This window comes from Rhinoderma darwinii, chromosome 12 (genome assembly GCF_050947455.1).
Source record: "Rhinoderma darwinii isolate aRhiDar2 chromosome 12, aRhiDar2.hap1, whole genome shotgun sequence".
Taxonomy (NCBI): domain Eukaryota; kingdom Metazoa; phylum Chordata; class Amphibia; order Anura; family Rhinodermatidae; genus Rhinoderma; species Rhinoderma darwinii.
Genome location: NC_134698.1, coordinates 59192968 through 59210427, shown reverse-complemented (window position 1 = coordinate 59210427; position 17460 = coordinate 59192968). Strand labels below are relative to the sequence as shown.

Sequence of the window (17460 nt, the reverse complement as noted above, 5' to 3'; positions counted from 1 at the left end):
AGAATGAACAATATGAGTAATGGTCGAAAATATAAAAAAAAGAGGAGTTTTTTATATTTCGAAAACATGGAATGAACAGATTTTCTTTGTAGTTCATGAGAAAATAAAAACAAATTCCATAGAAACAGATGTGTAAAAATGTTTCATGTGCTTTGTAGACGTGGAATGAACAGAATCTATGTGCAGTTTATAGTGGAATGAACACTTATTCCATAGAAATAGATGCGTAATTATTTTCCTGTGCTTGATAGACCTGGAGTGAACAGGATAGATGTGCAGTTTACAGTGGAATGAACACATATTCCATAGAAACAGATGCAGAAACAGATGCATCAGGCCATGTTCAGATGTGGCAGAATTTTGGTGCAGGTTTGGGGAAATTTTGCAAAGAATCTGCAGCAACATTTGCATATTTGACAGGTAATTCAGACGTTGCAGATATCACAGCGGACTTCAGATTTCAGTTTTTGCATTGCATCCGCAGTGAAATCCCGCTTCTTCTCCGCAACATAATGAGCATGCTGCGGTGGGAAAATTCTGCACCGCAACCTAAATGTAAAAAACGGCTGCTGCAGAATTCCACTGCGGACTGTCCGCAGAGGAATTCAACAGCAATTCCGCCACGTCTGAATGTGCCCTATAGACCTGGGTGTACTGCAATCCACGGTTACACTAAGGGCACATTCAGACTTGCTGTTGAATTCCGCTGCGGACAGCCGCAGCAGCCGTTTTTTACATTTGTTTCTATAAATTTTTAGAAAACTTAGTTCAGACGTTGCGGAAAATAACTGTGCGGAATTTAGGCTACGGATAGGTCATCAATATATCATCGGTGTGGATCCGACGCCCAGACCGTTAAGCCGCTCTGGCTATGACCGTGCATCGGATGTTATGTCCCATTTATGCTATGTACAGAGCCGGAAGCAGTTGGCTCCGCACATAGCATACTGGCCGAACTGCAGCTCTGCTCCTATCCACTTGAATAGGAGCAGAGCTGCAGTACGACAGCTCGCTGCTATTAAGTGGCCGGAGCCAACTGCTTCCGGCGTGTACGTCCAGTGCTCGGAGGCAGCCTGAGCAACTTAACGGTGAGGGGTCCAGGTGTTGGACCCCACACCATGTACTGACGACCTATCAGGTGGATAGGTCATCAGTTGTTCAGTAGTGGACAACCCCTTTAAGGCCTGATTTACACAAGCGTGTGCGTTTTGCGCACGCAAAAAACGCTGCGTTTTGCGTGCGCAAAAGGCACTTAACAGCTGCGTGTGTCATCAGTGTATGATGCGCGGCTGTGTGATTTTCGCGCAGCCGCCATCATTATGATACTCCGTTTGGATGTTTGTAAACAGAAAAGCACGTGGTGCTTTTCTGTTTACATTCAGAGTTTGACAGCTGTTGCGCCAATCACGCAGTTCGCACGGAAGTGCTTCCGTGCGACCTGCATGGTTTTCACGCACCCATTGACTTCAATGGGTACATGACGCGCGAAAAACTCTGAAATATAGAACATGTCGTGAGTTTTACGCAGCGCACTCACGCTGCGCAAAACTCACGGACTGTCTGCACTGCCCCATAGAATAATATAGGTGCGTACGACACGCGTGAAAAGCACGCGAGTCGCACGCGCGTATATTACGCTCGTGTAAATGATGCCCAAACGATAGATCGATACAGCACTAGCAGCAAGGGTCATTGCTTGCGTCTTAAAAGATCAGGGGCACAAGTCCCAAGACGTATGTTTTGCCCCCCCTCAAAAAAAAATATATAGCGTATATCGGATACAGCATATCTATAACACTACGACCTCTATAGCTATGCCACTGAATGGGGTTATCTACATTGGCTCATCAGACTATCACACATGATAGGATTAGATAAAGAGCAGCATCAGTCAGTATCCATATACTTTATTTCGCCGCTCTTGAGTCAGGTCCCCTTTGGGCCAGTGCGGGATTCGGTCGCCGTTCAGCGTCACGCCTTTAGGTGCACCGCACATACAACTTCCTGATGCTGAACGGAGTCAGGACCCAGCCTAAGAGGACTCCACTCAGGAGCGAGGAGGGTTAGTTTTTGGAGATGTGATTTGGGCATCCGTATGGCCAATATAAGTCAGTGTACTTGAAAAAAAATTTTAAATATAAGTATGGAATAGCGTAGTAGACTTTGCTATTTTGAACCCATAGAGTCCAGTAAACAAGCAAACAAACAAAAAATACATTAAACGTATACGTTATTTTTAAATGGTAATCTATGTATGTAGATCACTATGTATGTGGATCATCACTAACCTCATGAGTTTTTCAATAGCTTTTCATGATGTAGCCATTAAATTGGTGCCATTTTAGCCCATGTAGTTATGGACGTGTTAAACCAATGGTATCTATCACCCATAGGCTAGACTGGCATGGGTGACGGATGTCACTGTACGGCATCTGTCACAGCCTACGGTTTAACATATACGTCAGGAGCTTTTCCCCAGCATATATGTCTAATGTATGCCAAAAACTTGATGTCAATGGGGTCTTAGTGTAAAGTCTATGGTAAAATATGAGAATATCTCGAGATACATAGGAGGGGAATTTATCAACTTTTCTAAGCAAATGGCTCAAAGGTTGCAACTTTTGGACTATTTTCCCCGCGCTCACCATTTTTCTTGAACATGGGGGAAGCTTAGCAGAAGGGGCAGGTCCACCCGAGTCCTGACACATTTACTATAATTTATACCAGAAACTCTCAGAAATCATTGAAAATTGCAGTAGTTCGTACGTGGCAAATATTTCCCTTTCTGGCGCACAGCTAGCAAAAGTAGTTATGGTCCCCACAGCAAATTTATTTTTATTTTTTTATCAAAAAAGACCCAAAATTCTATTGTGTGTGTGTGGGGGGGGGGGGGATTCATATGCCAGTCTTAATAAATTTTGTTGCATCTTACTCCAGCATGTTTCCTATTAAGAGGCGCATATCTCTTAATAAATTTATTGCATCTTTTGCTGTCTGCACGCCACAAAAGGAAATCTTTGCCACGTACAAGTTAGCATTGTTTACACCTATAATTTCTGACAGTCTATGGTGTACATTATAGTCAATTTGTCAGGCCACGGTTGGCCCTTCTAATAAGATTTTTTGGGGGTATTTTTTTAAGTGGCGTGGGCGGCGTAAATGCATCAAAAGTTGAAGTGATTCCCATAAAGGTTTCCATTTTTTTCTCTGTATGGCCTGCTTCAGTGAGGACAGACCCCTCCATCTTATTCTTCCATTTTTTTTCCAAGTGGGAAGACCTTCAAAGTCTTCTTTTCTCCATTGGATTTTCACCCATAAATCTTCCACTTGTGGTTTTACGCAGGAGAAGAACTACAAGATCCTATTACATGCCATGTTCCAGTCTACATCAGCTACTTATTGGCATTTTCCACAGGCCATTAGTTCATATTCTCACATTTGATGGTGCTGCACGGATATCCAGCCTTTCTGGCAGGGGCGTAGCTGAAGGCTCATGGGCCCCAGTACACAAGTCTTTCTTGGGCCCCCCTAACTTCTCTTCATGGCCAAAGGCCAGCAGCATCACCGAGTCTCCTGAGTGGACCAGCGATGCAGCACTAGCAGCCACAGGCATTCCTAAGGTCTTCAAATTCAGGGGCAAAAGCCCCAATACATATGTACCCCCCCCAATAAAATAAAAGACAGAATATCGATAGCACTATGACCCCTATAGCTATGGATAGGATTAGATACAGCGGCTCAGCAGACACGGCTCAGCCAGGGGAGTAACTAGGAAAGACTGGGCCCCATAGCAAACTTTTGACTGAGGCCCCCCTCCCCTGGGTGTCACACAACCGCCCCCTTGTAGATAGTGCCTTTTTTACAGCCCCCTTGTAGATAACGCCATAAGCCCCCTCGAGAATGCCATACAGCCCCCCTGTAGATAGCGCCATACAGCCCCCCCTGTAGATAACGCCATACAGCCCCCCCTGTAGATAACGCCATACAGCCCCCCCTGTAGATAGCGCCATACAGCCCCCCCTGTAGATAGCGCCATACAGCCCCCCCTGTAGATAGCGCCATACAGCCCCCCTGTAGATAGCGCCATACAGCCCCCCTGTAGATAGCGCCATACAGCCCCCCCTGTAGATAGCGCCATACAGCCCCCCCTGTAGATAGAGCCATACAGCCCCCCCTGTAGATAGCGCCATACAGCCCCCCCTGTAGATAGCGCCATACAGCCCCCCCTGTAGATAGCGCCATACAGCCCCCCCTGTAGATAGCGCCATACAGCCCCCCCTGTAGATAGCGCCATACAGCCCCCCCTGTAGATAGCGCCATACAGCCCCCCCTGTAGATAGCGCCATACAGCCCCCCCTGTAGATAGCGCCATACAGCCCCCCCTGTAGATAGCGCCATACAGCCCCCCCTGTAGATAGCGCCATACAGCCCCCCTGTAGATAGCGCCATACAGCCCCCCTGTAGATAGCGCCATACAGCCCCCCCTGTAGATAGCGCCATACAGCCCCCCTGTAGATAGCGCCATACTGCCCCCCCCTGTAGATAGCGCCATACAGCCCCCCCTGTAGATAGCGCCATACAGCCTCCCCTGTAGGGAGCGCCATACAGCCCCCCCTGTAGGGAGCGCCATACAGCCCCCCCTGTAGGGAGCGCCATACAGCCCCCCCTGTAGGGAGCGCCATACAGCCCCCCCTGTAGGGAGCGCCATACAGCCCCCCCTGTAGGGAGCGCCATACAGCCCCCCCTGTAGATAGCGCCATACAGCCCCCCCTGTAGATAGCGCCATACAGCCCCCCTGTAGATAGCGCCATACAGCCCCCCCTGTAGATAGCGCCATACAGCCCCCCCTGTAGATAGCGCCATACAGCCCCCCCTGTAGATAGCGCCATACAGCCCCCCCTGTAGATAGCGCCATACAGCCCCCCCTGTAGATAGCGCCATACAGCCCCCTGTAGATAGCGCCATACAGCCCCCCTGTAGATAGCGCCATACAGCCCCCCTGTAGATAGCGCCATACAGCCCCCCCTGTAGATAGCGCCAAACAGCCCCCCCTGTAGATAGCGCCATACAGCCCCCCCCTGTAGATAGCGCCATACAGCCCCCCCCTGTAGATAGCGCCATACAGCCCCCCCCTGTAGATAGCGCCATACAGCCCCCCCTGTAGATAGCGCCATACAGCCCCCCCTGTAGATAGCGCCATACAGCCCCCCTGTAGATAGCGCCATACAGCCCCCCTGTAGATAGCGCCATACAGCCCCCCCTGTAGATAGCGCCATACAGCCCCCCTGTAGATAGCGCCATACAGCCCCCCCTGTAGATATCGCCATACAGCCCCCCCTGTAGATAGCGCCATACAGCCCCCCCTGTAGGGAGCGCCATACAGCCCCCCCTGTAGGGAGCGCCATACAGCCCCCCCTGTAGGGAGCGCCATACAGCCCCCCCTGTAGGGAGCGCCATACAGCCCCCCCTGTAGGGAGCGCCATACAGCCCCCCCTGTAGATAGCGCCATACAGCACCCCCTGTAGATAGCGCCATACAGCCCCCCCTGTAGATAGCGCCATACAGCCCCCCCTGTAGATAGCGCCATACAGCCCCCCCTGTAGATAGCGCCATACAGATCCCCCTGTAGATAGCGCCATACAGCCCCCCCTGTAGATAGCGCCATACAGCCCCCCCTGTAGATAGCGCCATACAGCCCCCCTGTAGATAGCGCCATACAGCCCCCCCTGTAGATAGCGCCATACAGCCCCCCCTGTAGATAGCGCCATACAGCCCCCCCTGTAGATAGCGCCAAACAGCCCCCCCTGTAGATAGCGCCATACAGCCCCCCCTGTAGATAGCGCCATACAGCCCCCCCTGTAGATAGCGCCATACAGCCCCCCCTGTAGATAGCGCCATACAGCCCCCCCTGTAGATAGCGCCATACAGCCCCCCCTGTAGATAGCGCCATACAGCCCCCCCTGTAGATAGCGCCATACAGCCCCCCTGTAGATAGCGCCATACAGCCCCCCCTGTAGGGAGCGCTATACAGCCCCCCCTGTAGGGAGCGCCATACAGCCCCCCCTGTAGGGAACGCCATACAGCCCCCCCTGTAGACAGCGCCATACAGCCCCCCCTGTAGACAGCGCCATACAGCCCCCCCTGTAGGGAACGCCATACAGCCCCCCTGTAGACAGCGCCATACAGCCCCCCCTGTAGACAGCGCCATACAGCCCCCCCTGTAGACAGCGCCATACAGCCCCCCCTGTAGGGAACGCCATACAGCCCCCCCTGTAGGGAACGCCATACAGCCCCCCCTGTAGGGAACGCCATACAGCGCCCCCTGTAGGGAACGCCATACAGCCCCCCCTGTAGGGAACGCCATACAGCCCCCCCTGTAGGGAACGCCATACAGCCCCCCCTGTAGGGAACGCCATACAGCCCCCCCTGTAGGGAACGCCATACAGCCCCCCCTGTAGGGAACGCCATACAGCCCCCCCTGTAGATAGCGCCATACAGCCCCCCTGTAGATAGCGCCATACAGCCCCCCCTGTAGATAGCGCCATACAGCCCCCCTGTAGATAGCGCCATACAACCCCCCCTGTAGGGAGCGCCATAAAGCCCCCCCTGTAGGGAAGGCCATACAGCCCCCCCTGTAGGGAACGCCATACAGCCCCCCCTGTAGGGAACGCCATACAGCCCCCCCTGTAGGGAACGCCATACAGCCCCCCCTGTAGGGAACGCCATACAGCCCCCCCTGTAGGGAACGCCATACAGCCCCCCCCTGTCGGGAACGCCATACAGCCCCCCCTGTAGGGAACACCATACAGCCCCCCCCCTGTAGGGAACGCCATACAGCCCCCCCTGTAGGGAACGCCATACAGCCCCCCCCTGTAGGGAACGCCACAGGATAGGGGATACATGTGTGATCGTTGGCAGCGACTAACCTCTGACTTCCGGCGTCTGCGCAGCTCAATAAAAATGAAAGGAGCGCTGGTCACGCATGCGCACAAGCGCGACCGGCGCTCCATTCATTTCTACGGAGCTGCCGACACAGACCCCGGAAGTCCGAGGTTTGTGATGGGGAACTTCAGGGGACTTTCAGTCCCCTGTTCTCCCTATCAAAGCCAGCGATCACACATGTATCCCCTATCCTGTGGATAGGGGATACATGTCTTGTTTAATGGCAGAGCGGGGAGATACCTTCCTGCTCTGCCGTAGTGTTCAGTGGCGTCGCGCTGTAGCAGCCATAGCGGCTGCTAGCGGAGCCTCCGGCTATGGTGGGGGCCGTGCCGGCAGGCGACATGGGCCCCCTCATGCCGCGGGCCCCGTAGCAGTCGCTACGGCTGCTACAGCGGTAGTTACGCCACTGGGCTCAGCAGACAGTATCACATATTATCGTATTAGCTATATGGCCCAGCGGACAGTATCACACGATAGGCTTAGATACAAGGAGGGCCCTATTTAAAGTTGATGCTGCCCTAGGCACTTTTAGTGCAGATCCCCACTTTAACTCCGAAGTTACAGAAACAGGATAGCTCTCTGACATTGCAGCTCCAGTGCTAGACCCAGGAAAGGCAAGTATAATAGTTTTGCTTTATAAGTTACAAAATTATTATATTTTTTTTTACAGGGTCAGTTGTTGGACCACTACAGAATCAAGGAATGCTCTGTCAGAGCAGAACAACGGAAATGCCAGAAGTGCAAGCTCCATTGAACAACGGAGACAACCAGCACTTGACTGAACCTATTGACTTTTGTGGATTCCATCGGGTGTGGTTTTATCGGAAATAGCGCAGCATGCGTCACTATGGTTTCCGGTATTTTCAATGGAATCTGTGACGAAGGCCCCTAACAGAGCCTTCTACGCAGATGTAAATTAGGCCTAGGAGCTCCCAACATCCCAGTCCATATATGGACAGTGACGTCGGGAGCAGTACTGAAGTCCCCGGGCACAGCGCTAGTGCCTAGTGGCAAATACGGGCCTGATACATGACCCAGCAAGCAGTATCACACGTTAGGCTTAGATACAGAGCCCAGCAGACAGTATCACACCAGATTTTCCGTTTCAGAAAATCTGCAGCGTATCCTGTGTGTGGGAACATACCCCAAGGACCTTGCACCCGTTATAGGAGAAATGTTAAGATGGTTTTGGACACAATTTTTTAAGCATACAGGTGCAGACTATTAGGTAAATCAGTGAGCAGGTGCACTATATCGTTCTGTATGCTTGCGTGGATGCCAGATGTCATAGCTGCTCTTTATATGGGTCGCTTATTTACAAAAATATATATATATCTTGTTAAAAGCACTCAACCAGCACTAGCTACTGACAGGTTTTAAACAATATGCAAATTTTTGTTTAGATACATACAATTTTCTCTTCTCCTGTAGAAGATAAGATATTTCAGCTTTTCTCAGTTGTAGCATAAATGCACTGAAGAATCACTGAAGCATATCAAATGGGAAAAAAATATAAACTCCTATTTTCCTACAGAACCAATTATAAATGATGCGCTTTACAGTGGAAATAAACAATTTGGTTTCAACTGTGTTTTTATTGAAAATTTTCAAAATATACATATGGCTTAGAGCTGCATGGGGGGCCATGCAATTCACATGGCAAAACAGTAAATTTCAATAGACAAACAAGACATCAGGGAGAAGACACAGGGGATTAAAGGGGGGGGGGGAGGGATAGTCGAAGCTCAACCAACAACCTAATCTAGAGATTCCTGTATCCAATACTTGTCCCACGGGTCCCACACCACTTTGAACCTGTCCAGTTCATTGTCAATAGAGGCCGTCATATGTTCCATTGTACGTATATCCCTAATTCTAGTTACTAAATCGATGTGAGAGGGAGGGGTTGTCTGTCTCCATTTCCAAGCTATCAACGTCTTAGCGGCAGTGAGAAAGTGTCGAAAGAGTCGAGCTAGTGATTTCCCCAAAGACCTAGGGGGAACGTTCAGGAGGTAATGAAGAGGGTCTAGGGGAATATCCTGCTGCAACACCGCCAATGCCAAGTTCTTAACTTCCAACCAATACTGTTGTACCAGTGAGCAGCTCCAGAAAATATGGAACAGATCCCCTCTCTGACTTCTACATCGCCAGCAATCCGACGGAATACCCGGATTGAAGCTATGCAGAAAGGCAGGGGTGTGGTACCAAAACATAAGGATTTTATATTGGTTTTCCTTATATGCAGTGCAGATGGAGGTTTTAGCTGCTTGCGACCAGATAATCTGCCACAATGAGAGAGGGATGGATTTATTGAGTAAGGCCTCCCACTTCAACATGTATCTATGCCCAGGCGGAGGGGAACCCTCCGGGGATAGCAGTATTGCATATATGGCTGAAATAAGCCCCCTAGTGGTGGTAGCATACCGACATAACCTTTCGAAGCTTGTAGGTGCAGTGACCCTCGTGGATCTAAAAGTTTGCTGCATCTAATGTCTGATCTGAAGATAGTGAAAAAATGCAGAGGAGGGAACATTATGATGTCTTTGAAAGTATGAGAACGGGTGAGCTCTTGCGTGTGGGGATCAACCATATCAGCCAAGTGAAATACCTCAATTCCCGCCCAAAATCGGACTATTCGGGGGGTAGTGCCCCCCGGAATAGTGGGAGTGTAGAGTACCGAAGTCAAGGGCGGGCAACCCGACGCCAAATGAAAGCGGTTTTTACAGGTTTCCCACAGCTCTCTTTGAAATCTCATGGGACCCAATAAAGATGCAGTCGGCATTACCAGTGGGTCGCCCCATAACAAGGAGTTTGGGGGAACCGGGGCCATCCATAGCTTCTCTATTTCGGTCCATTTATTGTACGCCCTTAAAGAGACCCAACTGGGTATGCGACGAAGATGTGCCGCCCAGTAGTACTTCACCACATCAGGGACCGATAGCCCACCCGCAGATCGACCCGATAATAAAACTGATTTCGGAATTCGATATCTGCCGGAGTGCCATATGAACCTGAGGATAGAAGACTGCATGGCCCGCAATTCCCTCATAGGTACTGCTACCGGCAGAGTCTCAAAGTAGTACAGTAATTTAGGGAGCAAGGTCATTTTGACCGCTGCTATGCGCCCAAAAAATGACATGGGAAGAGGATCCCACCTGGCCATTAGCGGACGTAGTTCCACAAACAAAGAGGGGAAATTAGCCTTGTAAGCCGACGTATAGGAGGGAGTGAGTTGAACTCCTAAGTAGGTCAAGGAGGTTTCCTTCCAGTTGTAGGTGTAGTTGTGTTTGAGGAGAAGGAGCTCCTGGTGTGGGACATTAAGAGGGAGCGCTTCTGTTTTAGATGCATTAGTTTTATACCCTGACAGCCTCCCATACCTACGGAGAACAGTAGTAAGGTTAGGAAGGGAGGTATGAGGTTTAGTGATAGTCAAGAGGACGTCATCTGCAAACAGGGAAACCTTGAACTCTTTATCTTGTATCCGGACCCCCGCTATATCGATGGATTTCCGTATCTGAGCTGCTAAGGGTTCAATGCATAGCACAAATAAAAGTGGGGACAGGGGACACCCCTGACGTGTACCATTCCAGATTTGAAACGGAGGGGAGGTGGAGTGTGGGAGTTTAATTGCCGCTGTCGGTTTGGAGTAGAGACCACACAGCGCTGTCAAGAAAGGGCCCGAAATCCCAAATGAATTTAGAGTTTCAAACATAAATGGCCATCCCAAGCGATCAAATGCCTTCTCTGCATCTAAGCTAAGAAGGATCGCCGATTCCTTTTGCTTTTGGAGGGCATCAATGAGATCAAGGGTCCTTCGTGTGTTGTCTCCTCCTTGCCTGAGAGGCACAAAGCCCACTTGGTCTTTGTGAATCAAAGAAGGGAGCCAAACATTGAGTCTATTAGCTAAAAGACGTGTGAAATTTTTTAGATCAGAATTCAGGAGAGCTATGGGTCTGTAATTGGAGCACTCTGCGTGGTCTTTACCCGGTTTAGGGATCAGCGTAATGTGAGAATGCAGAAATGTTTGAGGGATGGGAGAACCCTGCAGGAATTCATTAAATAACAAAGCCATCCGTGGAACCAAGATCTCCGCAAAAGGTCTTATAGTACCCATATGTAAAGCCATCTGGTCCAGGGGCCTTACCACTAGGGAGGTCCTTCAGTATATCAAACAATTCCTCGGCAGAGATCGGGGCATTCAGGGATGAAAGCTCCTCATCTTTCAGTCTAGGGAGAGTACAGGAAGAGAGATAGGCTTGCAGCGTTTCCCTCCGGCGAGCCGGATCAGGTGGTAAGGTAGTCGGCAAGTGGTATAAGGATTTATAATAGTCATGGAAAAGTGTGGCTATCGTGTCTGGGTGATGCTGGAGTATGCCCGCTTTATCCCGCACCGCCTGTGGGGTACGAGCTGTCGCCTGATCCCGCAATAGTCTGGCCAGAAGCGAGTGCGCCTTATTACCTTTGTCATAATATTTCCTTTTTGTATATAGTAGTGACTTTTCTACCCCCTTCATAGCGAAGTCCTTGAGTTGTGCTCTAGCCTCTATCAATTTCCGTAGTGTCGGACCGCCGGTTTAATCCCCATTTCTCTCTCCAGCTTAGCAATTGTCCGATGGAGAGCCACCCGCTTGGCCGTAGAGTCTCTTTTCAATCTAGATCCCATTACTATGCATTGCCCCCTCATCACCGCCTTATGCGCCTCCCAAAGAGTGGATACAGAAGGAACTGATCCCTCATTAAGTGCATAAAATTCCCGCATATGTCCGGCCAGGCTGTCCCTAAGAGCAGGGGACTTAATCAAAGTTTCGTTTAAGCGCCAATGACATACTCTCGTGTTTGGTTTCCCTATTTGCAGGGTCACAGAGACTGGCGCATGATCTGACCAAGAAATGGGGTCTATATGATCAACTCGCCACAAATCATAGAGCTGGTGCTCCCTAATTAGTTGCCTAAAACGTGTAGAAAGTCCTGTAAGGGTGTGTGTCGGAGTAGCGTGTGTAAGAGAGACCCTGTCCATGGACGTGGAGAACGAGACATTAAAATATCCTCCCATCAGCCATGCACCCCTAGGAAGCTTCTGGAGCTTGGAGAGGAGTCTACGTAGGAATGGAATCTGCGCGGTATTAGGGGAGTAAACGTTACATAAAACAATGGGCTGTCCAAACAAAGTCCCCTCTACTATAACATATCTGCCTTTCGGATCTAAATGTGAGGTGTGAACTTGTATGGGGCAGGTTGCTGCTATCAAAATGGCCACCCCCTCCCTTTTACGACCTGACGAGGCAGAGTACACAGCAGGATACGCCCCTCGGGCAAATTGGAAAGTTCCGGAGGAATCTAAGTGTGTTTCCTGCAGAAAAGCGACCTCTGCTCCAAGCGATTTCAGCTCCCTGAGAAGTAAGCGTCTCTTCACATTGGAGTTGAGACCCTTGACATTAAGTGTGACAAATTTAACCATGGTCAAAGATGTATGAAAGAGCAAAGAAGGATGTGGAAAGTGCGGATGTGTAAAGCTCACAGTTATGTCGGGGCCAGTCCCATGTCGGTTTCAAAGAAAGCAGTGTTCTACGGCGTCCTTCTACCTTGGGGGTTCTTGGAGGATTCACTGTCGTCTCAGGTGTTATTTCGGATGAAAGTAGGAGGGAAGGGAAAGAAACTGGGGTAAAGACGTACCAGGGAGACAATACACATATCTGCAGTGAGAACAAAGAGAAATGCATGAGATCAATGTATTTCAAACAATCTCAGAAAGTACTACTAGGGAGAATACTATACCCCAGGGCGGGTGATATTAAAGAGGCTCTGTCACCAGATTTTGCAACCCCTATCTGCTATTGCAGCAGATAGGCGCTGCAATGTAGATTACAGTAACGTTTTTATTTTTAAAAAACGAGCATTTTTGGCCAAGTTATGACCATTTTTGTAGCTATGCAAATGAGGCTTGCAAAAGTCCAAGTGGGTGTGTTTAAAAGTAAAAGTCCAAGTGGGCGTGTATTATGTGCGTACATCTGGGCGTTTTTACTACTTTTACTAGCTGGGCGTTCTGAAGAGAAGTATCATCCACTTCTCTTCAGAACGCCCAGCTTCTGCCAGATCACGCTGTGACGTCACTCACAGGTCCTGCATCGTGTCAGACGAGCGAGGACACATCGGCACCAGAGGCTACAGTTGATTCTGCAGCAGCATCAGCGTTTGCAGGTAAGTAGCTACATCGACTTACCTGCTAACGTCTGAAAATCAGGAGCTGTTTTCCCTTGAAAACAGCTCTGTATTTTTAGACATTTTTGGTTAAGCGTGTGAACATACCCTGACAGTACCAGCAAAGTAAATGAGATTTCAAGTAATCTCATCTACACATTGCAATATTTTTCTGCATGTAAATTGATATGCGGTGCAGACCTTAAAATCTGCAGCATTGTAATCCTAGAATTGTCACGATTCCCATTAGGGTAAGTACAGAAGTAACAAAATGGATGATTTTTGAACAAATCTCATCCACACACTTCATAAATTAACCTGCAACACTCACCCAGATCTCTCTGTGTCTAGCTCAGCCTCCAGGGATAACGTTTCATCCCACATGACTACTTCAGCCAATAACAGGCAGCAACGGTCGCATGGGATGTAACGTCATTCCAGGAGGCCGGGCTGTAGGACGTCAGAGGGACGTGTCGCCACAGGTAAGTATAGGTGTTTATTTTTACCTGCTGTTTTCCGCAGAAAAAACACAATTTGGTGCGGTTTTTCTGTCGGAATTCCCTGCAGCGTCCATGGTGGATAAGGTGTGTAGTTTTACGCTACGCATCCACCCCTTGTGAACATAACTTTAAATGGCAGAGAACAGAGATCTTGAAAACTTTAAGGAAATCATACAGAAATTATATTGGAAACTTATAGAACGTTTCATTATACAAAGAACAACATTTGTCGTTACTGGAATAATAGAACTCAAACCTAATATGCAAATTTCACATTGCTGTAAGTCTTTTGCCGGAGTTTAGCAGATTTTCCTCCAGAGCAGCTAGTGTCTCTTTATTAAAAGGGTTGGCGCCCAAAAATAAACGGATCAGAGTTGAAGTACTGGTACCCAGTGATCAGCTAAAATCTATGGAGGAACCCAACAGCACCACCACAAGAGAAAGTATTCATTACACATTTCTCATTGAATTCAATGGACTGTCTGTGTAATGCACGGATGTGCCATGGCCTTTAAATAGTAAGGGTATGTTCACACGCTTAACAAAAAACGGCTGAAAATATGGAGAGGTTTTCAAGGGAAAACAGTTCCTGATTTTCAGAAGTTTTTTAAGCAACTAGTGTTTTTTACTGCCGTTTATGGAGCAGTTTTTCTATTGAGTCAATGAAAAACGCATCCAAAAACGGTTCAAGAAGTGACATGCACTTTTTCAGAGTTGTTTTTTTACGTGGCCATTTTTCCCATTGAAATCAATGGGCAGATGTTTGGAGGCGTTCAGCCCCCGCATTTGTATCCATTTTTCGGGGGGGGGGGGGTTTACGACCCAAAAAACGACTGAATATAGGTTGTGTGAACATACCCTAAGACTTTGTAGCCACTTTCTGCTGCAGCTAATTGCTGGTGGCCGCAAACTAGGGGCTCAGAATGCCCTAACAAGGCATTCAAAACTTTTTAAAAAAAATCATATTACCGATTTAAAGTCCTGAAGGGTGTGTCATAGGGCCTGTTCACATCACCGTTTCCCTTCAGTTGAGGGAGTCAGTCAGAAACCTCAGACGGAACCCCTCAGTGGAAAGGAACGGTGATGTGAACGCAGCCTTAACTTCATATCTCATGGATCTGCTGCCTTGGTCTCCCAGTCTCCTCTTTAAGGCCCCTTTACACCTGCCGATAAGCGGCCGGGGCAGCGAGCGCCGAGCAACAAGACAACGTTGACTGGCGCTCGTTTGCTCCGGTCACACGGAGATATCGATGGGAACGAGCGGTCGTTACTCCAATCTCTTGTCCCCATCCATTATCATGTTGGCAGCGCGTCTCCCTGTTTACACAGGGAGATGTGCTGCCGACAACGATAATCTTTTACGGTTTTAAAACGATACTACCAGCAGATGATTGAGCATTTGCTCATAAATCTGCTGATCGTTTCCCTGTTTACACTGGGCAATTATCGGCAACTAACGTTATAGTAACGCTCATCTGCCCGATAATCATCCTGTGTAAAACCCCCTTTAGCCGACTCATCTGCATGATTACATCAGCATGTTCCCTGGGATCTCCTTCCTACTCCCCTTGTGCCCGGCCAGTGAGCACAGCTACTGTATTGAAAAAAAGTTGAGGTTTTGTTTCTCTTTGTACACGGTCATGAAGTTTATAAAGGGCTATTTATTTTTATATTTCATATTTATATTTTTTTCTCCCTTAACTAGTTGCCGACACAGGAAGAGAATACATTAGTACGAGTATTCTGGTTCTGTGGGATAGCAGTATCCGCGCGCGATCAGAGTGGGGCGCCGGCTGTAATAGAGCCGCAGCCCCGCTCTAACGGCGGATAGAAGAGAAAACTCTTCTCTCCGCCGTTAACCCCTTGAATGCTGCGATCAAAGCTGATTGTGGCATTCAAAGTAAATAAGCCCTTCCCGACATTAGTCTTAAGCATGGAAGTCATGGAAATCTAGTGCTTACAGCAATTTGGCGTATAGTTACGACAAATAGGGGGGCCCAAAAGGCTCCCTGTTGCGACAAGAAGATGGTGTGGGCTCAAGCTGATCCCACGCCATCAGCAGCGGGTGTCAGATGTATGTTACAGCTTAAAGCCTGCTGTAACGACTTGGACCAGAATCGTACTAACTAGCAGAACAGTTAACATATAATTTATAACACTGTGAAAGCCGCATAAAAAACCTAATAAACTATGACAGAATTGCTGTTTTTTGGTCACCTTGTCTCCTAAAAAGAATATACAGAAGTGATCAAAAAGTCACAAGTAGCCCAAAATGGTACCAATAAAAACAGCCCTCATACCCCTAAGTCTATGAAAAAATAAGTCAGGAAAGAAAAAATATTTAATATTTCTTCTGTTTCAAGAGGCGATTATCAAGGCCCTAATATTAGGGAACCAGGAAGGTGAGGGCTCAAACATATCTGCTGGATGTGAGTGTGCCCGTATTGTACCAGAACACCTCCCAAGCAAAATCCTTCAAACTGCATAGGTGCAGAGTGTGTACCAAAAGGGGGATAAGAAAGGACACAATTTAGAGCGACACTGGTCTGTGCATAAACTATTGCTTCAAAGCGTAACAAACTTCATTTTTTTACCCCATTGATATACCACCTGATTATGTCCTGATGTACTCTGCCCAGCATACATATGCCCCCACATTATAAACTGAAATGCCAGTAAAACTCCAAACAAAACTACTACCAAGCAAATTCATTTATTTTTTACTACTTATCCCATGCACCATACGCCACTCCCCTCAAGGCTAGTGGGAGTGGCTATTATTTAATTTTATAGCATTTTTGACCTGGCTGCGTCCTGTTGGGATTATACCTGCCCAATTTGTATGGCCAATTTTTATGTTTTTACTACCAAGCAAAGTCTGCGCTCCAAAAGCCAAATCGCACTCCCTCCCTTCTGAGCCCTACACTGTGCCCAAACAGCAGTTTACCTCCACATATAGGTCATCGCCATACTCGGGAGAACCCCTTTAACTATTTGTGGGGCATGTGTCTCCAGTGACAAGCTGGGCACGACATATTTGCCACTGAAATGGCATATCTGGGGAAAAATGTAAAGTTTTACTTTGCAACATCCGCAGCGCATGCATTTATGGAAAAGACCTGTGGAGTCAAAATGCTCACTACACCCCTTAATAAATGCCTTGAGGGATGTAGTTTCCAAAATGGGGTCACTTCTGAGGGGTTTTCTTTTATGATTTCACATCAGAGCCTCTGCAATTGTGAACCAATACATTGTAAATCGCCAAATTAGGCCTCAATTTTGCATGGTACTCGCTCACTCCTGAGCCCGGTCATATGTCCAGGTAATAGATCAGGGCCACACGTAGGGAGTTTCTAAAACGGGGAAAAACAGTAAAATTAAAGCGGTCTTTTCATGGTGGCATAAGCTGGGCACAACATATTGGGAATTGAAATGGCATATCTATTGAAAAATTTCAATTTTCCCTCTGCAACATCGAGTGTTCATTCATTTCTGGAAAACACATGCTCACTACACCCCTAGGTGAATACCTTAACCCTTTAACGCTCAGCGACGTACTATTCCGTCGTGCTGACCGCCCGGTTCGCGCTCAGTGACGGAATAGTACGTCGCATACAGGAGCTGTGACAGCTGCTGTCTTGTACAGCGGTTGCCGCAGCTCCATTAGCGGGAACCGATCGCTGTGTCCCCGCTGATTAACCCCTTAAAAGCCGTGTTCAATAGCGATCACGGCTTTTTAGGGGTTAAGCTACCATCGCCGGCCTGCTACACGATAGCGGCCGGCAATGGGGACTATGGCAACTGGACACCTAACAATGGC

The 17460-nt window shown here is 48.4% G+C and overlaps 1 protein-coding gene across 1 annotated transcript in view; it reads right to left on the bottom strand.

The window, feature by feature from the left end:
• Positions 1-17460, bottom strand: part of RGS6 (regulator of G protein signaling 6) — a 481401-nt gene that overhangs the window by 371236 nt on the left and 92705 nt on the right. The window lies entirely within an intron of this gene.